Genomic DNA, 26,120 nt, shown 5'->3' with positions numbered 1-26,120 from the left:
ATGTCGCTGAGGCAGCGCCTGGCCCGACTGGCCGGCTGGCTGCAGGAGCCGCAGAAAGTGGCTCGTTTCCAGCGGCTGTGCGGGGTGGAAGCGCTGCCAAGCCGCTCCGCCACCTGAGGGAGAATGAGGAGGCGGAGGCGCCCCGAGCCGGAGACCCCCGGCGGCGAGAGCGGCAGGCGAGGGCCCCGGGGGAGGCGCGGCCGCCCAGGGAGCGACCGCAATCAGTGCCCCGCCACGCCGGGCGGCGGCGGGGCCCCCAACGGCCTGCGGAACAGGCTGGCCGCCCAGCTGGGCCCGGCCTCGCCACCGCGCGCGCGCGCGCAACTCGCTGACGGGCGAGGAGGGCGAGCTGGCCTGCGTGAGCGACTGGCCGCTCTACTACCTGTTCTGCTTCGGCCCGGAGTTGGGCAACGAACTCTTTTACATCATGTTCTTCCCCTTCTGGATCTGGAACCTGGACCCCCCTGGTGGGCCGGAGGCTCGTGGTCATCTGGGTGCTGGTCATGTTCCTGGGCCAGTGCACCAAAGACATCATCCGCTGGCCCCGCCGCCTCGCCGCCCCTGGTGAAGTTGGAGGTCTTCTACAACTCCGAGTACAGCATGCCCTCCACGCATGCCATGTCCGGCACCGCCATCCCCATTTCCATGGGCCTCCTCACCTATGGCCGCTGGCAGGTAAGAATCCCTCCCCTTTCCCCGCTCAGCTTGGGGCAATTAAAAGCTTGGAGTTCTCTTTGCTCTGTACAGTTATTTTAAATTTGGCCAGTCCGCTCCAAAATCTGTCTTTCTACCGTCTGTCAGTTTCCTCAAACAGGCCTTTCTGGGTTTAAAAAAATTAAGTAATAAGGGAAGCCTAGAGATTCGAATAATTTCTGTTGTGATACCAGAGCCCTTCTTAGAACCCAAAGGGAACACCTTTAATGGAGTAATACATTATGGTTGGACTTTGAGTTTTTAAACTGCTTTAATTACTGGGCTCACTGGGCTTCACACCCGCCCCGGCCAAACTGCAACAAAAAAATAGCTGGGAGTTGTCGCGGGCCCCTGTAGTCCCAGCTACTAGGCAGGCTGAGGCAAGAGGCTCGCTTGCGCTCAAGAGTTAGAGGTTGCTGTGAGCTGTGACGCCTCAGCACTCTACCGAGGGTGAAATAGTGAGATTCTGCCTCTAAAAAATAAATAAACTGCTTTAATTCTTGTGATGCGCAGTGGAAGTGTATTTTCCTTGTAACTGATTGTTAGGAAACTATGACCCAGTTTTATAGTTAACATATGTTGTTTTCCCTAAAACTTATTCTATTTCAGACATAGGTATTAGGTAAAGTCATTAGATTCACTGAGACTGTTTATAAAACCTTAGTATAATTTCAAAACAAACATGCTAGTTCCAAATAGTGAAGTAAAGAATTTTCAGCTGAAATCTACCCTTAATGGAAGTTAATGGAGCATGGTCTCAAGAGATGTTGTTGCTGTTTTGCTGATAGAAGGTTTAATAATCTTCTGGACCATTGATCTGCAAGTATCAATTGTTAGGCTACAACAGTGTTATTGTTGCAATAACTCTAAAAAATGCATGGTTTAAAAGTTTTTCTTAAAGATAGGGTCCTTAATCAGACTGGTGGGTTTATAAAAGTGGCAAATAGGACAGCAAGGTCAGCCTGACCATCAAAAAAGTTTTTTTTTTGTTTGTTTTTTGGAGACAGAGCTTCAAGCTGTCACCCTCAATAGGGTGCTGTGATATCACAGCTCAGAGCAACCTCAAACTCTTGAGCTTAAGCAATTCTCTTGCCTCAGTCTCCCAAGTAGCTGGGACTGCAGACATCCACCACAACACCCAGCTATTTTTTTAAGTTGAAATTGTCATTGTTTGGCAGGCCCCGGCTGGATTTGAACCCACCAGCTCCATTGTATGTGGCTGGTGCCCTAGCTGCTTGAGCTACAGGTGCCTAGCCAGGAAAGAGTTTTTAATGGTAGTTATTTTTATTTTGCCTACTTCTTTTGGCCCTCCAATTTTGAGTTCTCCATGGTCCATAAATGTTACTTAGGTTTAAAACTAATTATCTTTCTGCACTGGTCTTGTGTCTATTTGCAAGAAAAGGCAAAAAAAAAAAAAAACTAAATGTCTTTTGTATAGAAGAACTGTTTATTCTTAGATTTCTGGGATTGCTTTATTTGTCTTTTACATTGTTAAAAGATTTACTTATGCTGTAAATCAGTCCCTTAATTTAAGAATAAAGTGTGTTCCGTCTTCAGTGACAGTAAGGAAAAAAAGAATAAAGTGCATGATTATGGCGATTCTAAGGAAGCAGACATCCTCTATTTTCCCCCTTTACAGAACAAAATCTTCTTAGATCGACAAATACACATTAATGCCAAAACTCCTTTCTGATAACCTTACTTATCCCACGTTTGATTTCAGTGTAGATAAAACTTTATCCCCCTAGGTACTCTGTGTAGTGCATCTCTCTTAAAATAACATGGAAAATATGTAATGTGCATAGTGAGGATGACAGGATTAGGAGGGAAGCGTCGTCTGGAAGTCTTTTCCTATTTGTGAAGCAATGCTGCCTGTTTGCACAATAAATCAATATCTGAAATTTTTCGTTTAATCTAAATAGTTCATAATCTAAGATTGTCAGTGAACTGTGTTTGGCATGGTATTTGCTCACTAGCTGATGTTTCTCTTATTTTCATGGGACTTTTAGGATTCTATAAAAATAGGGCCTGTTATAACACCTCAGCAAGTAGCTATGTTGTATGCTATGATATTAACAGTCTCAGTAAGAGAAGTTTCTATTTTTGCTCTTTATGTATTCAGGACACATGCTAAACAGGAAGTCTGAGAGCAGTATAGCTGGATTGTTTATGTGATGTAGCTATCAGTGTTCTCACATTTCACGGTTATCTGAATTACCAAAATAAGCTTACATTGTAGTTTTTAAATGATCTAGTATTTAATTACCGGTTTAAATGATCTAGTATTCACGGTTATTTGAATTACCAAAATAAGCTTACATTATAGTTTTGTTTTTTTTTTTTTTTTTGTAGAGACAGAGTCTCACTGTACCGCCCTCGGTAGAGTGCCGTGGCGTCACACGGCTCACAGCAACCTCTAACTCTTGGGCTTACGTGATTCTCTTGCCTCAGCCTCCCGAGTAGCTGGGACTACAGGCGCCCGCCACAACGCCTGGCTATTTTTTTGTTGTTGCAGTTTGGCCGGAGCTGGGTTTGAACCTGCCACCCTCGGTATATGGGGCCGGCGCCCTACCCCTTTGAGCCACAGGTGCCACCCATTTTGTTTGTCTTTTGAGTCTTTGCATGTCCGAAGTCTTCCTATTCCCCATCTTATACTTGAGTTGTGAGAAATAGGACCTAGAATAAGGAACCCTCCCAAGGACAGTAAGATTGGGAATAGAAGAAATGAGTGTAGATATGTTGTTACTTATAATTGGGAGCTAACAGATGGGCACACACAAGCACAAAGAGCTGTAAAGGACCCTGGAAACCGAGAGTGGGGTGGGGATGAGGAATAAAATCTTACTTATCAGTACAATGAACATTGTTCTGGTGATGGGCACACTAAAAGCTCTGACTTAAGCATTATACAAGGTATCCATGAAAAAAAATTTGTATCCCCGTAAAATTTTAAAATAAAGGAAAAAAAGAAATGAAGGTGGAGATAAAAAATGTGTGGTAAAGCTAACGACTGAAAATTCAGAAGTGGATTCTGGTTTGGGTTTTTTTTTTTTTTTTTGAGACAGAGTCTTACTGTGCCATCCTCGGTAGAGTGCTGTGGCGTCACAGCTCACAGCAACCTCTAATTCTTGGGCTTAAGCAATTCTCTGGCCTCAGCCTCCCAAGTAGTTGGGACTACAGGCACCCATCACAACACCCGGCTATTTTTTTTTTTTTTTTTTGGTACTTGTCATTGTTGTTTACCACACCTGGGCTGGGTTTGAACCCACCAGCCCAGGTGTATGTGGCTGGCGCCCTAACCACTGAACTACAGGCACTGAGCTAGGAGTGGATTCTGGAAGACTTCCCAAATACACTTACCTGGAATGCAGTGTTGAAACATGCAGAAAGTGGTGTCTTTCGTCTGTAATCCTAGCATTTTGGGGGGCAGAGGCCAGAAGTCTGAGACCACCCTGAGGAAGACAGATAAGTCTCTTTTGTCTCTACAAAAAACAAGAAAATTAGTCAGGCACAGTGGAGCACGCCTGTAGTCCCAGCTACTTGGGAGACTGAGGCAGGAGGCTGCCTTGAGCCCAAGAGGTCGAGGTCGCAGTGAGCTATGATAACACCATGTCACTCCAGCAGGAGCAACAGAGTGAGAGACCCTATCTCAATTTTAGAAAGCAAAGAAAAGAAAGAAAGAAACAGGAGAAATGGAGATACCTTAAAATGGCAGGCTTACGTTCCCACCTTCCATCTGTAGATCCAGTGCTCAAGAGAGGTTTCAGTCAGTTGTGGAAAATAAGGGATACTCTATTTTTGTATATCTGCGTTTGTAGCATTGTTCAAACTTGACCTCTCCAGGTACATTTCTGGCTGCTGTTAACTCTCCTCCTTCAGTAGCTGTTTCCATCTTGTGGCAAAATCTGAAGGAAACTAAAAAAAAAAAAAAAAAAAGTGTAAAGCAATGTTTTTCAACCTTTTTTTTTTTTTAAACCTCACAGCACACTCAAACCTATAGTTAAACTTCCATATCACACTTAAATTATGTTGATCAAAAAAAAAAAAAGAGTAAAAAAAAGAAAAAGGAATATACTTACTGTGCCTTGAACTTCTTTTGATAATAACTTAACCATCAGGTGTATCCAGATTAAGTAGAATTATTTTGAAGTATTTCTCTTTTTCTATTGTCTATAAGATTTGGCATGATCTGTTTTCAAAAATTATCTTTTATTTTTGTTTATAAATATTAGTTTTCTCTTCTTTGATACTTTGGGAAAAAAATAATAAGAAGAGGTTAATCTGACTCCATACTGAAACTCAGAGTCAAAGCAGTCTATAATAGACATACTCTTTTTTTTTTTTTTTGTAGAGACAGAGTCTCACTTTATCACCCTCGATAGAGTGCCGTGGCATCACACAGCTCACAGCAACCTCCAACTCCTGGGCTTAAGCGATTCTCTTGCCTCAGCCTCCTGAGTAGCTGGGACTACAGGCGCCCGCCACAACGCCCAGCTATTTTTTGGTTTGCAGTTCAGCCGGGGCCGGGTTTGAACCCGCCACCCTCGGTATATGGGGCCGGCGCCCTACCGACTCTTACTTGACAATGTGAATGTTACTTTCTTTGCATTACTATTATTATTATTGCTTAATACTTTGTTGCAGCAATTGTCTGATTTCTTTTCTGAATGTATTTGATTTCATTCGGTCTTTGCAAGGTTTTTGTTTCTGTTCCCTACCTTAAACATTGTTATTGTTGTTACATTTTAAGCTTTTTAATTTTGTGAAGGCAAAAAGTGGGAGCCTAGTGAACACATGTATATGTGAAAATAAAAAAATTAAAAAGTAAAAGAACTTAATCAATGATTTTTAAAAATTTCACAGCACATCTAAGATCCTCTCATAGCACACGAGTGTTCTAAGGTATAGAATAAAGAGTTTCTAAGCTGGCTGGGGGTGATGGCTGCACCTGTAGTCCCAGCACATTGGGAGGCCAACACAGGTGGATTGTTCGCTCTCAGGAGTTCCAGACCAGTCTGAGCAAGAGCAAGACCCCGTCGCTACTAAAAATCAAAAAACTAGAAGGGCATTGTGGCAGTTGCTTGTAGTCTTAGCTATTTGGGAGACTGAGACAGGAGGATTGCTTGGGCCTAGGAGTTTGAGGTTGCTGTGAGCTAGGATGCCTCGACACCCTATCCAGTGCACAGAGTGAGACTCTGTCTCAAAAAAAGAAAAAAGAGTTTCTAAGCAATGGGTGATGAGGGAGAATAGAAGTAAGAGACAGGCTGACAAACGGAAGGTCAGTAAAGGGATCACGTAGTTCTACTGAACAGAGTTTGTCACCGAGAGACTGGCTCTGGCTCTGTGCAGAAAGAATGTCCACAATTTTTCAAAGAGCAACATGAGGATATAATAACTTTTATGCTACTTGTTTTCTCCCTAATGGAAGCTTCATTTTCACTGGGTCTTCTTCAAACTCTCCTTCTGTCTGGAAACCTGGTAGCAGAAATAATGGAAGAGCTATCCCTGCTGCCTGTATCTGAGCACTGTAGCTATTGAGAAGAAATACCCCTAACTACACTGAGCTTCGATGTCCAAATTTCAGATCTGGTAAAGTGCTAATGACAAGCCTACTGAAGAGAAATCCAGGACCGTCTGAACCTGACCCTGATCTGTTCCCCAGTTCCTACCCTTCCATCCTTTCAGTACTTTTGGATATTTGCTAGTTGTCTTTGATTTCTACTGTTTAACTTCAGTGCATGTAAGTGTTATTTTGCTTGTATGTATCCTAATTAAGAGTAACTAGAATTTTTTTTCTGTCTTTTTTTTTTTCTTTTTTATTGTTGGGGATTCATTGAGGGTACAATAAGCCAGGTTACACTGATTGCAATTGTTAGGTAAAGTCCCTCTTGCAATCATGTCTTGCCCCCATAAAGTGTGACACACACCAAGGCCCCACCCACCTCCCTCCTTCCCTCTTTCTGTTCCCCCCCCCATAACCATAATTGTCATTAGTTGTCCTCATATCAAAATTGAGTACATAGGATTCATGCTTCTCCATTCTTGTGATGCTTTACTAAGAATAATGTCCTCCACGTCCATCCAGGTTAATATGAAGGATGTAAAGTCTCCATTTTTTTTAATGGCTGAATAGTATTCCATGGTATACATATACCACAGCTTGTGAATCCATTCCTGGGTTGGTGGGCATTTAGGCTGTTTCCACATTTTGGCGATTGTAAATTGAGCTGCAATAAACAGTCTAGTACAAGTGTCCTTATGATAAAAGGATTTCTTTCCTTCTGGGTAGATGCCCAGTAATGGGATTGCAGGATCAAATGGGAGGTCTAGCTTGAGTGCTTTGAGGTTTCTCCATACTTCCTTCCAGAAAGGTTGTACTAGTTTGCAGTCCCACCAGCAGTGTAAAAGTGTTCCCTTCTTTTCACATCCACGCCAGCATCTGCAGTTTTGAGATTTTGTGATGTGGGCCATTCTCACTGGGGTTAGATGATATCTCGGGGTTGTTTTGATTTGCATTTCTCTAATATATAGAGATGATGAACATTTTTTCATGGGTTTGTTAGCCATTCGTCTGTCGTCTTTAGAGAAAGTTCTATTCATGTCTCTTGCTCATTGATATATGGGATTGTTGGCTTTTTTCATGTGGATTAATTTGAGTTCTCTATAGATCCTAGTTATCAAGCTTTTGTCTGATTGAAAATATGCAAATATCCTTTCCCATTGTGTAGGTTGTCTCTTTGCTTTGGTTATTGTCTCCTTAGCTGTACAGAAGCTTTTCAGTTTAATGAAGTCCCATTTGTTTATTTTTGTTGTTGTTGCAATTGCCATGGCAGTCTTCTTCATGAAGTCTTTCCCCAAGCCAATATCTTCCAGTGTTTTTCCTATGCTTTCTTGGAGGATTTTTATTGTTTCATGCCTTAAATTTAAGTCCTTTATCCATCTTGAATCAATTTTTGTGAGTGGGGAAAGGTGTGGGTCGAGTTTCAGTCTTTTACATGTAGACATCCAGTTCTCCCAACACCATTTATTGAATAGGGAGTCTTTCCCCCAAGGTATGTTCTTGTTTGGTTTATCAAAGATTAGGTGGTTGTAAGATGTTAGTTTCATTTCTTGGTTTTCAATTCGATTCCAAGTGTCTATGTCTCTGTTTTTGTGCCAGTACCATGCTGTCTTGAGCACTATGGCTTTGTAGTACAGACTAAAATCTGGTATGCTGATGCCCCCAGCTTTATTTTTGTTACAGAGAACTGCCTTAGCTATACGGGGTGTTTTCCGGTTCCATACAAAACGCAGAATCATTTTTTCCAAATCTTGAAAGTACAATGTTGGTATTTTGATAGGAATGGCATTGAATATGTAGATTGCTTTGGGAAGTATAGACATTTTAACAATGTTGATTCTTCCCATCCATGAGCATGGTATGTTCTTCCATTTGTTAATATCCTCTGCTATTTCATTTCTGAGGATTTCATAGTTTTCTTTATAAAGGTCCTTCACCTCCTTCATTAGGTATATTCCTAGGTATTTCATTTTCTTTGAAACTATGGTGAAGGGAGTTGTGTCCTTAATTAGCTTCTCATCTTGACTGTTATTGGTGTACACAAAGGCTACTGACTTGTGGACATTGATTTTATATCCTGAAACATTACTGTATTTTTTGATGACTTCTAGGAGTCTTGTGGTTGAGTCTTTGGGGTTCTCTAAGTATAAGATCATGTCGTCAGCAAAGAGGGAGAGTTTGACCTCCTCTGCTCCCATTTGGATTCCCTTTATTTCCTTGTCTTGCCTAATTGTATTGGCTAGAACTGCCAACACTACGTTGAATAGTAAAGGTGACAGAGGACAACCTTGTCTGGTTCCAGTTCTAAGAGGAAAAGCTTTCAGTTTTACTCCATTCAGTAAAATATTGGCTGTGGGTTTGTCATAAATAGCTTCAATCAGTTTTAGAAATGTGCCACCTATGCCTATACTCTTCAGTGTTCTAATTAGAAAAGGATGATGGATTTTATCAAATGCTTTTTCTGCATCTATTGAGATGATCATGTGATCTTTATTTTTGCCTCTGTTAATATGGTGGATAACGTTTATAGACTTGCGTATGTTAAACCAGCCTTGCATCCCTGGGATGAAGCCTACTTGATCATGATGAATGACTTTTTTCATGATAAGCTGTAATCTATTGGCTAGGATTTTGTTGAGAATTTTTGTGTCTATGTTCATGAGTGAGATTGGTCTGAAATTCTCCTTTTTGTTTGGGTCTTTTCCTGGTTTTGGTATCAGGGTGATGTTTGGTTCATAGAATGTGTTGGGGAAGATTCCTTCTTCCTCAATTTTTTGGAATAATTTCTGCAGTACAGGAATAAGCTCTTCCTTGAGGGTTTGATAGAATTCTGGAGTGAAGCCATCTGGACCAGGGCATTTTTTGGTTGGAAGCTTTTTTATTGTTTCTTTGATCTCAGTGCTTGAAATTGGTCTGTTCAGGAGCTCTATTTCTTCCTGGCTGAGTCTAGGGAGAGGGTGTGATTCCAAATATTGATCCATTTCTTACACATTGTCAAATTTCTGGGCCTAGAGTTTTGGTAGTATTCAGAGATGATCTCTTGTATCTCTGTGGGATCAGTTGTTATTTCCCCTTTATCATTTCTGATTGAGGTTACTAGAGATTTTACTTTTCTATTCCTCGTTAGTCTGACCAATGGTTTATTTATTTTATTAATTTTTTCAAAAAACCAACTCCTTGTTTCATGAATTTTCTGAATGATTCTTTTGTTTTCAATTTCATTGGTCTCTGATTTGATTTTGGATATTTCTCTTCTTCTACTGAGTTTAGGCTTAGATTGTTCTTCTTTTTCCAATTCCATAAGATCTCTTGTGAGATTGTTGATGTGCTCTCTTTCTGTTTTTCGAATGTAGGCATCTAAAGCGATGAATTTTCCTCTCAAAACTGCTTTTGCAGTATCCCACAGGTTTTGGTAGCTTGTGTCTTCATTGTTGTTATGCTCAAGGAAGTTAACGATTTCCTGTTTTATTTCTTCCTGCACCCATCTGTTATTCAACAGAAGATTGTTTAATTTCCATGCCTTTGGGTGGGGTCGACCATTTTTGTTAGAGTTGAGTTTCACCTTTAGTGCCTTATGGTCTGAGAAGATACAACTTAAAATTTCAATTCTTTTGATTCTGTTGATATTTGTTTTGTGTCCCAGGATATGATCAATTTTGGAGAATGTTCCATGGGGTGATGAGAAGAATGTATACTCTTTATCTTTGAGATGGAGTGTTCTATATGCATCTATCAAGCACAGTTGTTCTAGGGTCTCATTTAAATCTCTTATATCCTTGTTTAATTTCTGTTTAGAGGATCTGTCCAGCTCTGTAAGAGGAGGGTTAAGGTCCCCTGTTATTATGGTATTATCAGATATCATATTGCTCAGACTGAGTAAGGTCTGTTTTAAGAATCTGGGAGCATTTAAATTGGGTGCACAAATATTTAGAATTGAAATATCTTCTTGTTGTATTTTTCCCTTGACCAATATAAAGTCACCATCTTTGTCTTTTTTGACTTTAGTTGCTTTAAATCCACATGTATCTGAAAATAAGATCGCAACTCCTCTTTTCTTCTGAATTCCATTTGCCTGAAAAATTGTCTTCCAACCCTTGACTCCGAGCTTTAATTTGTCATTTGAAGCCAGGTGTGTTTCTTGCAGACAGCAAATGGATGGCTTGTGTTTTTTAATCCAGTCAACCAATCTATGTCTCTTCAGTGGGGAATTCAAGCCATTAACATTTATGGAGATAATTGATAAGTGTGGTAGTATTCTATTCGTCTTATTTTGTGAGAGTCCATTGCTTAGTTTTATCTTTTGCATCAGTGTGGAGGTTAGGTTCTGTCCTTTAATTTCTGAGTTCTTACTTTGCTGCTGATCCATTGTGGTGGTCAGTGTGCAGAACAGGTTGAAGTATTTCCTGTAGAGCTGGTCTTGTTGTGGCGAATTTCCTCAATATTTGTATATCCGTAAATGATTTGATTTCTCCGTCAATTTTGAAGCTTAGCTTAGCAGGGTACAGAATTCTGGGCTGGAAATTGTTCTGTTTAAGTAGATTAAAGGTAGATGACCATTGTCTTCTTGCCTGGAAAGTTTCATTAGAGAAGTCTGCGGTCACTCTGATGGATTTGCCCCTGTAGGTCAACTGGCGCTTACTCCTGGCAGCTTGCAGAATCTTTTCTTTTGTCTTGACTTTGGACAGGTTCATCACAATGTGTCTTGGAGAAGTTCGGTTAGAGTTGAGGCGACCTGGGGTCCGATAGCCCTCTGAAAGCAGTGTGTCAGAATCTTTGGTGATATTTGGGAAATTTTCATTTATAATATTCTCTAGTATGGCTTCCATTCCTCTGGGGCATTCTTCTTCCCCTTCTGGAATTCCTATAACTCGTATGTTGGAACGCTTCAGAAAGTCCCATAATTCTGACAGGGAACGTTCTGCTTTCTCTCTCTTCTTTTCTGCCTCTTTTACTATCTGAGTTATCTCAAAAACTTTGTCTTCTACCTCTGAAATTCTTTCTTCTGCATGGTCTAACCTGTTGCTGATACTTTCCATTGCATCTTTAAGTTCCCTGATTGACTGTTTCATTTCCTTCAGCTCTGCTATATCCTTTTTATATTCTTCATATTGTTCATCTCTTATTTGATTCTGTTTTTGAATTTCCTTTTGGTTATTTTCCACTTTATTAGCAGTTTCCTTCATTGTTTCCATCATTTCTTTCATTGTTTGCAACATGTGTATTCTAAATTCCCTTTCTGTCATTCCTAACATTTCTTTATAGGTGGAATCCTCTGCAGTAGCTACCTCATGGTCCCTTGGCGGGGTTATTCTGGACTGGTTCTTCATGTTGCCTGGAGTTTTCTGCTGATTCTTCCTCATGAGTGATTTCTTTTAACTGTTTCCTTGCCCTAATTTTCCTTTCACTTCCTCTTGCTCTTTAAGTTCTTGTGCCTGTGGACTAAGGGTTACAGGACCAGAAGGGTGAGAAAGTTGAGGAGCAAAAAAGGGATGAAAGAAAGGAGGACCGAGTGATAAGAAAAAAAAAGAAAAACAGAGAAAGGAGATGGGGTGGGTAAAAGGAATATTGACAAAAAGAAGAGAGGGACAGAAAGAGGGAGACAGAGCAATATAGGTGTACAGTAGGGTACTTTGATACAACCTTAAAAAAAACTCACCTTCTGGGGGTGCCCAGTTTGGTGGTTCCCTTGAGGTCAGCAGCTCTTTGCTAACCTGATCAGACACAGTACCCCACCTCCACCACGTAGAGAGGAAAGACAAAAATGCTATAAATCAAACCAAAACAAGCAAACAGAAAACTTTACGGGATAAAATTGGGTGGAAAACCAAATAATAGCGGTTGAAACACTAACAAAAATGAAGTTCTAATTATTGAAATAGGCAGCAATGGGAAATTATAATTAAACTAGCAAAATTGAGAAAGAAAAAGGATCTGTATGGAAAAGGTTGAACTTAAAAAACAAAACAACAATCTACAACATCAAAATAAACAAGAAAAACCACCAACCCCAAAAAACAAAACAAACAAACAAAAAAAAACCAACCACAACCAAAAACAAAGCAGTATATATGTTATTGAATATTGTCTGGGCAACACGTGGTCTTCTGGTGTATGAGATGTTAATCACAGTTCTGATACGACTGGAGGCTGCTAGTTTCTCAAACCCCAGCAGGTAGACACCCTAAATCTCTCTTCAGCCCACTTAAAAGGCTCTTTGAAATTGTTCACTTGCTGAGCAGAAGCTTTCCCAGGGAAGTGCTTGTCGCTGGAATCACTGCTGAAGTGGCTATCCACTTACCCTGTGTGCCAAAACTGGTCTCCCTCTGCCCCCGAGCATTAGTGCTGCAAGGCGGCTCAGACCCCACCTTAGGCTACTTGGTCACTGGGTTACCAGTTCCCACCCAATTCTAGCTCTGCGCCCCTGAGGGCGGAGCTTGCCGGGGCAGATTGCCCACAATGGCTGCCTGTGACCCAGAGCCAAACACTTTTAGCTCCGTCTGGCTGAGACTGGGGCCCTAGACAAAGGCCAAAGTTCTCTGCACTCCCGCTCAGGCTCTCTGCAAGGCAGTTCAGCTGAGTGCCAAGTCCAAAGACACCAAAACAGTTCACAGGTAAGGCCTTTCTGGTTTGCAGTCTCTCTGCTACTGAACTTACAGTTGCGGGCGGGTTTAGACGGATTGAACACACGCGACCACTTGCCGGTTTTCCACTGTTTTAGTCCTCCTCTTGGGGTCCAGAAGTCTCTCGCTGACTCCCTGTATCCTCTCAGGGGTGATGATAGGCAGATCCCACCAGCCAGAGATGCCTGGAGTCCTATCTCTCCAGACTCATGGTGCCCAGATGCAAGGAAGCTGTTACTCGGCTGCCATCTTGCTCCGCCTCTAAGTAACTAGAATTTTTAATCGTAGGATTCATGTCTGGGAAAATTCTCCATTATTATTTGTCTCTGAATATTTATCTTCCATTCTCTCTACATCTCCTCTAGAAGTTTTTACTAGAGGCATTCTGGTTTTTATATTCCTTAAATTTTCTTTCACATAGTATTCTTTTTCCTTTTTGCACTACCTTCTGGATTTTTTTTTAAATCACATCTCTCATTCTCTCTCTGTTCTTTTCTATAATGTTCTTTCCAGCCCCCTCGTCAGAGTCCCTACTGTTTCCTAAATACACTTTCATATCGTTGGTCTCCTTCAGTGTCTGGTGTTTTGTTACATTTATGGTTGGCTCTGTTGACTTTTGTAGATATTGCTTCCTTTCTTGTTTTTGACTGAGTTCCTCCTCTGAGTTATTTGTTGTGGGAATTCTATGTGTTCTATTTATGAAAGGTCCTTATGGAATCGTTTCTAATTTGGCTCTGCTAAGTCCCCATGGGTTTGTTTCTCTGGTTCTATCTGAATTTTTGTTTTATTTCTTTATTTTTGAGATAGTCTGACTCTGTTGCCCAAGCTAGAGTGCCATGGCATCAGCCTAGCTCACAGCAACCTCAAACTCCTGGGGTCAAGTGATCCTCCTGCCTCAGCCTCCTGAGTAGCTGGGACGCCAAGCACCTGCCATAACACCCGTCTAGCCCATTGCTCAGGCTGGTCTTGAACTCCTGAGCTCAAGGCATCCTATGCTTCCCAGAGTGTTAGGATTATAGGCATGAGCCACAGCCTAAAGGAGCTTTGTCTATAGGAAGAACATGCTATAAATGGGGACTTCTGACAAGCCTGAAAATATGCATAATATGAACATATTGGGACAATATGGGCCAGATTTTTGACTTGGGGTTTCTTCACCTTGAAGGCCACATTTGTACTCATGCACTTGTAGCAGAGGCTTTGGGTTTGATTTTTCTTGGTTTACTTCTTCACCATTTGTGCCCAGCCTGTTGGCCAGTTTCCATGTATATCTACGTAGACCAGTGCTGGACTTTTCTCTGTACCTCTAACAGACCAAGCAGCCTTTTCCAGCTGCTCACTTAAGGCAGAGAACACAATTACAGTTCAACCCTCTGCAGGAGACTGCAATTATGGTGTCAAGTCCTTTTTTCTTCAAAGGCTTTTAAGTCGTAGCCCCTAAGCCTTTTTTATTCACTTCTGATCCTTCGGGGCCATTTAACTTTCATAATCACTGTTCTGACACTGAGTTTCTCTTCATTTATTGGCACCTGGAAAGAGAAGAACCAGGAAGACTATCTGTAGCTGATAAATAAGAGGGTTTGAAAATTAAAAGACAAAAACGATGCAATTTCCTTGTACTTGTGATATACATTTGTCATACTATTTGTGATTTAACTTCAAATAGCTAAATGTTCTACTAATTTGTAAGATTTATCTAAGTTTGTGTAGACTTCTTTTTTCAAGTTAAAGTTATCATTTTCTGTCTGGTTTCAGAGAACCACAAAACTTCCACGTTGGAAGAGTGGGTGCTCGAGGGGAAGCAGGGTAAAGTGCATAGGATAGGGTTATAGGTTCAGGCAGATGGATTTGAGTTCATTTGCTGGCTGCAGGAATAACTGGCTGTTTCACCTTGGGTGATTTACTTAATCTCTCAAGACTTCACTTCTCCATTAACAAAGTGGATACACTAAAACCCATCTAATATAGTTGTAGAGAGGATTAGAAGTGATCACAGTAGTAACTTACCAGCGAGTAGTAAATTGAGTATTATAATGTACTCAACCCTCAGACAGGTGCTTTACTGTATTATCTCTTAATGTATGTGAGATCCTTAGTCCAATGCCTGACACACAATAAATGTCCAACAAATGTAGCTATTAGTCTCATGTAAATTTCATCCTAGCCAGAACTGATCTCCCAGCACACCTTTCACCCCACCCCACCCCTATCATTAGTCTACAAGCCTTTACTTGAATAGGATTTGGACTAGGAATGGTGGCCCAAGCACCTGTAATTCCAGCTACCTGGGAGGCTGATGCAGGAGGATAACTTGAGGCTGGGAGTTTAAGACCAGCCTAAGCAACACAAGGAGGACCACATACCTACAAAAAGTAGAAATAGTTGGCAGATGTGGTAAGGTGCACCTGTAGTTCCAGCTACTCAGGAGGCTGAGATAGGGGGATCGCTTGAGCCCAGGAGTTTGAGGTTGCTGTGAGCTATGATGATGCCACTGTACTTTAGCTTAGACAACAGATGGAGATCCTATCTCCACAAACAAACAAATAGAAACAAAAATAAAAATTAAAAATACACTGAGCATGGCAGCTGATATCTGTAAACCTAGCACTTTGGGAGGCCAGGGCAGGAAGATCATTTGAAGCCAGGAGCTCAACATCAGCCTAAGACAAAAAAAGAAGACACCGGTCTCTAAAAAATAAAAATAAAAAATTACCTGGGAGTGGTGTCTTGTACCTCCCAGCTACTTGGGAAGGTGAGGCAGGAAGATTGCTTGAGTGTGGAAGTTGGAGGTTACAGTGAGCTGTGGTCTGGCATGAGACCTGTCTGTCAAGCCAGACCACAGCTCACTGCAAGCTGGGCAATAAAGCTAGACCTTGTGTCACAGAAATAAATAAATGATAGATAGAACTCAAGCTTTAGAGTCAGACTCTGTGGATTCAAATTTGCCATTTTCTAGCTGCCTGGCCTTGGGCAAATAAATTCAGTTTCCCCTTTTTTCTCTTTTTTCTTTTTGTATAGAGCTGGAGTCTTGCTTTGTTGCTCAGGATGGTCTAAAACTCCTGGCCTCAAGTGGTCTTCCTGCCTTGACCTCCCAAAGTACTGGGATTACAGGCCTGAGCCACTGCACCCAGACCCAGTTTCCTTATCTTCACTTGATCGTAGCCAAAAGGTGAGAAACATGCCCAGTTTCCTTATAGTTAAACTGAGGATAATAATACTTCCTTCTAGGATTTTCTTTTTTTTTTTTTTTTTTTTTTTTTTGAGACAGAGTCTCAAGCTGTTGCCCTGAGTAGAGTACTATGGTGTCACAACTCACAATCACCTGAAACTCTTGGGCATAAGTGATTCTCTTGCCTCAGCCTCCCAAGTAGCTGGGACTACAAGTATCTGCCGCAATGCTTGGCTATTTTTTGTTGTTGTTGTTGTAGCAATTTTCACTGTTGGTTTTTTAGCTGGCCCAGGCTGGGTTTGAACCCACCAGCCTCGGTGTATGTGGCCAGTGCCCTAGCCACTGAGCTATGGGCACCGCCCTTCTTTTCTAGGATGATTTTGGAGGATACAATCAGTTAATTCATGTAAACTATTTAGAATAGTAATTGGTACACTGTAAATCTTCAATAAATTATGGCCTTTCTTTTTTTTTCTTTTAACTCTTCTAACACTTTAATTTTTTAAGAAAAAGTGGGAACCAAATTTTACAGTGAACAAGCATTCCAGGATGGAGGCTACTGCAAATTGAGTCAGAACAGGACAAGCCTAAGTGAATAGGGCTGCCTGAAACATTTCACATCTGGCTATGTCCTATTTCCATGGGCTGTGCTTTTCTTAAGCTGTTGGAAGGCTATTACTTTTACTACTACTAGAAATTTAACTACTTCCTCCAACAACTCATTTTATTTTGGGAGTGTTCTAGCATGAATAACTCCTCAATTCGAGCTAAAATCTGCATTTCTGTGGTATCTATCAGTTGGCTCTATTTTTTTTTTTTTTCAATTTGAAAGCAGTTACTGTTTATTAACTGACCAGATTACAAAAACAATCAGGGCAGATACCTTAGTTCATTCTTCTAATAAGCCTATTGATTTTATCTTCCCTGTTACCAGCATCTCCACCTTGTAAAAAGTGGGTTGTTTTTTTCTTCATCCCTCCCCATGGAGATGATAACTTAAAGGGCCACAAGAAGTTATTTGCTTCTTTGAAGCGTTTTCCAACAGTATAGATCTCATGAATCAGATCCTGCATGCAGATGATGCCATATTTACCAAGAGACTGCGCAATCAAACTGTTATCAGTCAACGCAATTCGTTTCTTATTGATTTTGCCATAACCACACTTGTAGATTAGCTCATTTACTGACTTCAGATTTGGGTACCCCCATGCAATACATGGTTCTACAGTCCTCAGCATGTTAATGGAAGCCTTGTCGAGCTTAACAAAAGTTCCATTGAAGATCTGGCAAAGGCGAAGAAGCTGCAACACTTTTCGGACCTTTGGACTCACACCATCGATACCTCTGATCCTGACGACAAATGCCAATTTTGGTTCTGCAGGTACATAGAAGTTGCCAGCTTTTCTTGCCATCCTAGCCATCCGAATCTCAGTTCTGTACATCTGCCTATATTCTTTATGATAATGCTTAGCTTTTTCATAGATAAGCTTCCTCCTTGCCTTTCGAAGCATCTTTTGGGCACACTTCTTTCTCAGACGCTTGATTTTCAGCTCTGCGAAATTCTTTCGCTTTTTTTTTAAGGGTTTCTGGCACAGCAGGAACCTTCTTTTTCTTCTCTTCAACAGCCCCCATGGTTCCAGCCGGAAAAAGAGGCAGTTGGCTCTATTTTTGCCTTCCGTAGTGCCATGGGGAGAAATCTGTTTCTTCAAGTATTTTTCATAGGCATGATTTTGAGTCCTCTCACCATCCTAACAACCTCCTAAGAGCAGGTCTTAGATGCCCACCCTCCTACAGTGGGAACACTACCCCCCAAGTAGTGTCTGATCAGTTGGAGGACTGTCACACTCTGAATATCACGTATCTGGTCAACCTTTCATACACTTAGCTTTCACCATGGACAACCAAACTCGTTCCTAACTGGCACAATATTTACATCTGTTACATCTCAATTCTCTTGGCCAGGCTGAGGCCTGGGGAGTTTACAATTAATTGATCACAACAAGTTACAGATCATTCCTTCAAAAAAGAGGATATATTGGCTGGGCTCCTGTAGCACAGTGGTTACGGCACCAGCCATGTACACTGAGGCTGGTAGGTTTGAGCCCAGCCCGGGCCTGCTATACAACAACGACAACTGCAACAAAAAATAGCCAGGCATTGTGGTGGGCGCCCGTAGTCCCAGCTACTTGGGAGGCTGAGGCAAGAGAATCACTTAAGCCCAAGAGTCTGAGGTTGCTGTGAGCTGTGATGCCATATCCCTCTACTGAGGGTGACATAGTGAGACTCTGCCTCCAAAAAAAAAAAAAATTACGCAAACAGTTGTTAGTAATGTTATCCAAAAGTGCCAATTAAACTGATGTATCTTGGAGGTAGAGGTAAATATCCAATATATCCTTTTTTTTGAGACAGAGTCTTACTACATCACCCTAGTAGAGTGCTGTGGCATCACAGTTCACAGCAACCTCAAACTCTTGGGCTTAAGTGATTCTCTTGCCTCAGCCTCCCAAGTAGCTGGGACCACAGGTGCCTGCCACAATGCCCAGCTATATTTTGGTTGCAGTTGTCATTGTTGTTTAGCAGGCCCTGGCTGGGCTCAAACCCACCAGCCTTGGTGTATGTAGCTGGAGCCCTTATTCACTGAGCTACAGGCACTGAGCCTGTTTGTGTAAATTTTATTTAAAATTACTCCTCTTGCGTTGCCCATAGCTCAGTGGGTAGGCACTGGCCACACACACCCAGGCTGGTGGCTTCGAACCCGGCCTGGGCCTGCCAAACAACAATGACACATACAACCAAAAAAATAGCTGGGCATTGTGGCGGGCACCTGTAGTTCCAGCTACTTGGGAAGCTGAGGCTAGAGAATCACTTAAGCCCAAGAATTTGAGTTTGAGGTTGCTGTGAATTGTTATGCCACGGCACTCTATCCAGGGTGACAGCTTGAGACTCTGTCTCAAAAAACAAACAAACAACTTTCTTATCACCAGAACAGTCACTCTCCAAAATTATTTATTTATTAATATTTTAAGTAATAAGGTGCTTCACTTACTTTTCCTTTCATTTGGCAGGCCTGGGCTGGATTCGAACCCACCAGCTCCTTTGTATGTGGCTGGTGTCCTAGCCTCTGAGCAGGCATGGTGATAAGAAAGTTAATGAACATTGAAAAGAGGAGATTTTTTTTTGATGCTTGGTGCCTGTAGCTCAAGCGGCTAAGGCACCAGCCACATACACCAGAGCTGGCAGGTTCGAATCCAGCTAGAAACAGAAAATAGCCAGGCGTTGTGGCGGGCGCCTGTAGTCCAACTACTTGGGAGGCAGAGGCAAGAGAATTGCTTAAGCCCAGGAGTTGGAGGTTGCTGTGAGCTGTGATTCTACGGCACTCTACTCAGGGTGACAGCTTGGGGCTCTGTCTCCAAAAAAAGAAAAGAGGAGATTTTTATAATCACAGGAACTGTATTAAAGGGCCGCGGCATTAGGAAGATTGAGAACCACTGCACTAGAGTGAGGGTTAGCGTGGCCACAAACTTCCTTTGAACTCTTAGTTTTAAATTCTTACCCCTCCTTTATTTACTCAAACTATGAAAAGAAGCATCCTCACCCTAGTTTTTCCTTTTTTATTCACCCATAAGATGAAGGAACTCAATCAATAAAGGAGATGAAGGCAAGAAGGACTGAGACAGGAATAGTAAGGGTCTAATTGTAATGCTCCTCTGTAGATGACCCCAGAGTACCCAGCATGGACTTGCACAGCTTTGCACATGTGAATCCCAGCAGCTGGAGTTCACACCTTGGAGCTTTAAAGCCAAAGTTGGAACATAACGACTTCAGGGGCACAGCCCGGACTCCACTTTGGGATTCACAGAAACTTCATTGGAAAAATCAAGAAAAACTCAGAGGATCACCCAGAGAGTTCTCCTTGAAACTGTTGCTCCCAGCCAGGCATGGTGGCACAGGCCTACAATCCCAGCACTCTGGGAGGCCAAGGCAGGTAGATTACTGGGGTCCAGGAGTTGGAGACTAGCCTGAGCAAGAGTGAGAACCCAAGCTCCACTAAAAGTAGAAAAACTAGTTGGTTGTTGAGAGTGCAAAACGTAAGGACTCGCCCAAATAGAACACCCAAACAGAACATCCTGCCCAGGAAGAAATGAATATGGCAGTCCCTACAGCCCCAAATTTTTACATTCCCATCTACCTTAACCCACATGCTGACCTCTTTTTCGAACTCAGCTCACTCGCACCTGAGTGGAATAAAGGCCACGTTGCCCACACAGAATCTGGACTCCAATTTCCTTCGGTTCACCTCTCAGAATATTTTCTTATTTTTGCTCCTTAATCTCTCATGTGTCATGGCAAGCACCTGTGGTTCCTGTAGTCCCAGCTACTCAGGAGGCTGAGGTAAGAGGATCCCCCGAGCCCAAGACATTGAAGTTGCTGTGTGCTATGATCACACCACAGCACTCTACCCAGGGCAACAGAGTAAGACTCTGCCTCAAAAAAAATTTAAAAGATTTTTAAATTTCAGATTAATAAAAGCGTACATACAGTTGTATTTCATTTGTTTGCATTTCTTAGGTAGCATCCAAGTTGTAGCTGGCCACATACCCTTACATTTTGTGGTTAGGTAGGAACTTACTGAGTCTCCTCCCCCATTCCCCCACCCCCACTTGAATTTAATTGTGTTTTTCTCTCATGTGGGCCTATCATTGTTCATCTGCTAGTTTCAAATTAGTAATGACTACATAGGGCGCTTGCGTTTCCATTCTTGAGATACTTTACGAAAGAGAATGTTCAACTCCATCCAGGTAAATACAAAAAATGTAAAAGTCTCCATCTTTCAAAAATGATGTATTTTTTAATTAGTTGGACACAGTAGTGTGTACCTGTAGTCCCAGCTACTAAGGAGGCTCAGATGGGAGCACTGTTGAGCCCAGGAGTTCCAGACTGCAATAAGCTATGATTGCATAACAGCACTCCAGCTTGGGCAACAAAGCAAGACCCTGTCTTTAAAAAACAAAAACGAGGGCGGTGCCTGTGGCTCAGTCGGTAAGGCGCCGGCCCCATATACCGAGGGTGGCGGGTTCAAGCCCTGCCCCGGCCAAACTGCAACCAAAAAATAGCCGGGCGTTGTGGCGGGCGCCTGTAGTCTCAGCTACTCGGGAGGCTGAGGCAAGAGAATCGCTTAAGCCCAGGAGTTGGAGTTTGCTGTGAGCTGTGTGAGGCCACGGCACTCTACCAAGGGCCATAAAGTGAGACTCTGTCTCTACAAAAAAAAAAAAAGTCTACACATCAGGATGGTGCATAAGAAGCATGGTCTGAGTTACTGTGTGTAAAATCTTAGCTCATAGTGGACGCTGAACAAATGGGAGCTTTCTGTCCTCCTCAGGATTCTTCTAAACATAAGAAGCAGCCATGTCTGCTAGAGAAGGGCAAGGCAATTTCCTAGGACTTCTTAGCAAGACCGAACATGAAAGAGAATAAAGAACAACATAGAACTTACTAACAGGCTTTGTTTATTTAATCTTCTTTTATTTGCTTGAGGAGATAGCAAATTAAACTCCTCTTATTCTCGTATGTATCTATGTAGAAATTTTACTTGAATTCCTTTCTCCCCTTCTGAACTCAAGCCTATGTACACCCTGAGGCAGAAGCTCACCCAGGAGCTGATAACCACAGACGAGAACCAGCATTAACTGGCTTGTCAACTATCTCTGCCACCCTGCATAAACTTTGGCTAATTATATCATTTACATTGTGGTTTTACAATTTCGCCACCCTTGACAGTTCTAAAACAACCATACGAAGTATGAAAATGGGAGAGAGAACATTAATTCTAAGTACCCAGATTCTTTAAAAGCGGACCAAGAAGCTTGGAAAAACCTCCACTCAGAGGCCACTAGCTACAATGTCATCATTATCTCTAAACATTGTTGAGGGGGATAGTCAAAGCCCCACCCATAGTCTCCATGGCCACTGTCAAAAAACTTGATCAGAGTTTTTTTTTTTAATTTTTTTATTAAAACATAACTGTGTACATTGATATGATCATGGGGCATTATACACTAGCTTCATATACCGTTTGACACATTTGATGTCTTAGCACAATAACTCGGAGAATGCCAGGAAGGCTGTGTTGACCAGTGTGATGAAAATTGATCAGAGTTTTACTGAAGGGAAGGAAGGTGGCTAGGAGCAGACTTGTTCCCTGGCCCAAATAAGTTCTGTGGATGCCAAATATTACCCAATATCCTGCTGAACATAGGGACGAAGGTCCTGGTCGCATGGGTCACTAGAGCCTTGTTAGTATAAGTGTCAGAAACTTTTTCTTTTCTTTTCCATCTTCTCCCCTTCCCTCCCCTCTTTTTTCCTAGACAGAATGCTTGGCATCACAACTCTCAGCAACCTCAAACTCTTGGGCTTAAGTGATTCCCTTACCTCAGCCTCCCAAGTAGCTGGGACTACAGGCACCCGCCACAATGCTTGACTTTTTTTGTTGTTGTTGCAGTTGTCATTGTTGCTGTTTTATCTAGCCCAGGCTGGGTTTGAACCCGCCAGCCTCGTTGTATGTGGCCAGCACCCTATCCACTAAACTACCACCACACCCAGCAAGTTTTTATATTTTTAGTAGAGATGGGTTCTCACTTTGTTCAGACTGGTCTCAAAGTCCTGAACTCGAGGGATTCTCTCATCTCAGCCTCCCAGAGTGTTAGGATTACAGGTGTGAGCCACCACACCTGGACCAGAAACTTTTTCTATCCGTGCACTGACCTATAGTTAGGAAACAAACAAGCATTTATTAAAAAGCACATCTTTTTTTTTTTTTTTTTTTTTTTTTTTTTGCAGTTTTTGGCCAGGGCTGGGTTCGAACCCGCCACCTCTGGCATATGGGGCTGGTGCCCTACTCCTTTGAGCCACAGGCGCTGCCACCTCCCTCCACCCCCCCAAAAAAGCACCTCTTTTTAAAACATATTTTTTTGGTGGCTCACATGTGTATTCCTACCACTCTGGGGAGGCTGACAGTTAGATTGCCTGAATTTATGAGTTCAACACCAGCCTGAGCCAGAACGAGATCCCATCTCTGGAAAAAAAGACCACTGTACACAGTTATGATTTAATAAAAAATAAAATAAAATTCAAGTGATCTGATGAAAAAAATAAAAAAAAAATAGCCCAGCTCTGGCAGGCACCTGTAGTCCCAGCTACTTGGGAGGCTGAGGCAAGGGGATCACTTGAGAACTAGAGTTTGAGGTTGCTGTGAGCTATGATGCTGTGGCACTCTACCAAGGGTAACAAAGTGAGACTCTGTCATAAAATAAAATAATGTATTTTTTTCTTTTTTAAAATTTCTCCAGTATTTATTTCAAAACAAATACATGGATAAAAAATCATCAAGAAGAAAAGTCAGTATAAACACTTTAAAAATAGAAAGAAGGAAATATAAGAATTTTAGCAATTAAAGCATATTTTTTCTAACCAACAGAAACAAAAAATATTTAATTCTGGTCGTCGCCAGGAAGATGGCAGCCGAGTAACAGCTTCCTTGCATCTGGGCACCATGAGTCGGGGGAGATAGGACTCTAGGCATCTCTGCCTGGTGGGAACTGCCTATCATCACTCCTATGAGGCTACAGGGAGTCAGCGAGAGACTTCTGGACCCCAAGAGGAGGACTAAAACAGTGGAAAACCGGCAAGTGGTCGCGTGTGTTCAATCCGTCTAAACCCGCCCACAACTGTAAGTTCAGTAGCAGCGAGACTGCAAACCAGAAAGGCCTTACCTGTGAACTGTTTTGATGTCCTTGGACTTGGCACTGAGTTGAACTGCCTTGGGGAAGGCCTGAGCGGGAGTGCGGAGAACTTTGGCCGTTGTCCAGGGCCCCAGTCTGAGCCGCTGAGCCAGACGGAGCTAATAGTGTTTGGCGGTGGGTCACACAGATCCATTGTCAGTGATCTGCCCCGGCAAGCTCCGCCCTCAGGGTCGCAGAGCTAGAAACGGGTGGGAGCTGGTAACCCAGCAACCAAGTAGCCTAAGGGTGGGGTCTGAGCCGCCTTGCAGCCCTAACCCTCAGGGGCAGAGTGAGACCGGTTTTGGCACCCTGGGTAAGTGGATAGCCACTTCAGCAGTGATTCCAGCAAGAAAGCTGGGAAAGCTTCTGCTCAGCAAGTTTACAAGTTCAAAGTGCCTTTTAAGTGGGCTGAAGAGAGATTTAGGTTGTCTACCTGCTGGGGTTTGAGAAATCAGCTGCCTCCAGTCGTATCAGAACTGTGACTAACATCTCATACCCCACAAGACCACGTGTTGCCCAGACAATATTCAATAACATATACAAACTGCTTTGTTTTTGGTTGTGTATTTTTTTCTTTTTTTTTTTTTGTTTATTTTGACGTTGTTGATGCTCTTTTGTTTTTTAATTTCAATCTTTTCCATACAGATCCCTTTTTCTTTCTCAATTTTTCTAGTTTAATTATAATTTCCCATTGCTGCCTTTTTTAATAACTACAACTTCATTTTTGCTAGTGTTTCTACCGCTACCATTTGGTTTTTCACCCCATTGTATCCCCGAAAAGTTTTCTGTTTGCTTGTTTTGGTTTGATTTATAGCATTTTTGTCTTTCCTCTCTACTTGGTGGAGGTGGGGTACTGTGTCTGATCAGGTTAGCAAAGAGCTGCTGACCTCAAGGGAACCACCCAACTGGGGCACCCCCAGAAGGTGGGGTTTTTTAAGGTTGTGTCAAAGTACCCTACTGTACACCTATATTCCCTGTCTCCCTCTTTCTGTGCCTCTCTTCTTTTTGTCAATATTCCTTATCCCCACCCCCTCTCCTTTCTCTATCTTTCTTTTTTTTTTTTTTTTTCTTTTCTAGCACTCGGTCCTCCTTTCTTTCATCCCTTTTTTGCTCTTCAATCTTCTCACCCTTCTGGTCCTGTAACCCTTAGTCCACAGGCACAAGATCTTAAAGAGCAAGAGGAAGTGAAAGGAAAACTAGGGCAAGGAAACAGATAAAAGAAATCACTCATGAGGAAGAATCAGCAGAAAACTCCAGGCAACATGAAGAACCAGTCCAGAACGACCCCGCCAAGGGAACATGAGGTAGCTACTGCAGAGGATTCCACCTATACAGAAATGTTAGGAATGACAGAAAGGGAATTTAGAATACACATGTTGAAAACAATGAAAGAAATGATGGAAACAATGAAGGAAACTGCTAATAAAGTGGAAAATAACCAAAAGGAAATCCAAAAACAGAATCAAATCAGAGATGAACGATATGAAGAATATAAAAAGGATATAGCAGAGCTGAAGGAAATGAAACAGTCAATCAGGGAACTTAAAGATGCAATGGAAAGTATCAGCAACAGGTTAGACCATGCAGAAGAAAGAATTTCAGAGGTAGAAGACAAAGTTTTTGAGATAACTCAGATAGTAAAAGAGGCAGAAAAGAAGAGAGAGAAAGCAGAACGTTCACTGTCAGAATTATGGGACTTTATGAAGCGTTCCAACATACGAGTTATAGGAATTCCAGAAGGGGAAGAAGAATGCCCAAGAGGAATGGAAGCCATACTAGAGAATATTATAAAAGAAAATTTCCCAAACATCACCAAAGATTCTGACACACTGCTTTCAGAGGGATATCGGACCCCAGGTCGCCTCAACTCTAACCGAGCTTCTCCAAGACACATTGTGATGAACCTGTCCAAAGTCAAGACAAAAGAAAAGATTCTGCAAGCTGCCAGGAGTAAGCGCCAGTTGACCTACAGGGGCAAATCCATCAGAGTGACCGCAGACTTCTCTAATGAAACTTTCCAAGCAAGAAGACAATGGTCATCTACCTTTAATCTACTTAAACAGAACAATTTTCAGCCCAGAATTCTGTACCCTGCTAAGCTAAGCTTCAAAATTGATGGAGAAATCAAATCATTTATGGATATACAAACATTGAGGAAATTCGCCACAACAAGACCAGCTGTACAGGAAATACTTCAACCTGTTCTGCACACTGACCACCACAATGGTTCAGCAGCAAAGTAAGAACTCAGAAATCAAAGGACAGAGCCTAACCTCCACACTGATGCAAAAGATAAAACT

The 26,120-nt window shown here is 42.1% G+C and overlaps 1 pseudogene; it reads left to right on the top strand.

Moving 5' to 3' along the window:
• LOC128573455 (sphingosine-1-phosphate phosphatase 1-like) overlaps positions 1-26,120 on the top strand; it is a 53,840-nt pseudogene continuing 27,720 nt past the window's right edge.

Source organism: Nycticebus coucang, chromosome 21 (genome assembly GCF_027406575.1).
Source record: "Nycticebus coucang isolate mNycCou1 chromosome 21, mNycCou1.pri, whole genome shotgun sequence".
Taxonomy (NCBI): Eukaryota; Metazoa; Chordata; class Mammalia; order Primates; family Lorisidae; genus Nycticebus; species Nycticebus coucang.
Note: the sequence above shows the minus strand (reverse complement) of the source record. Positions and strands in the feature narration are given on the sequence as shown.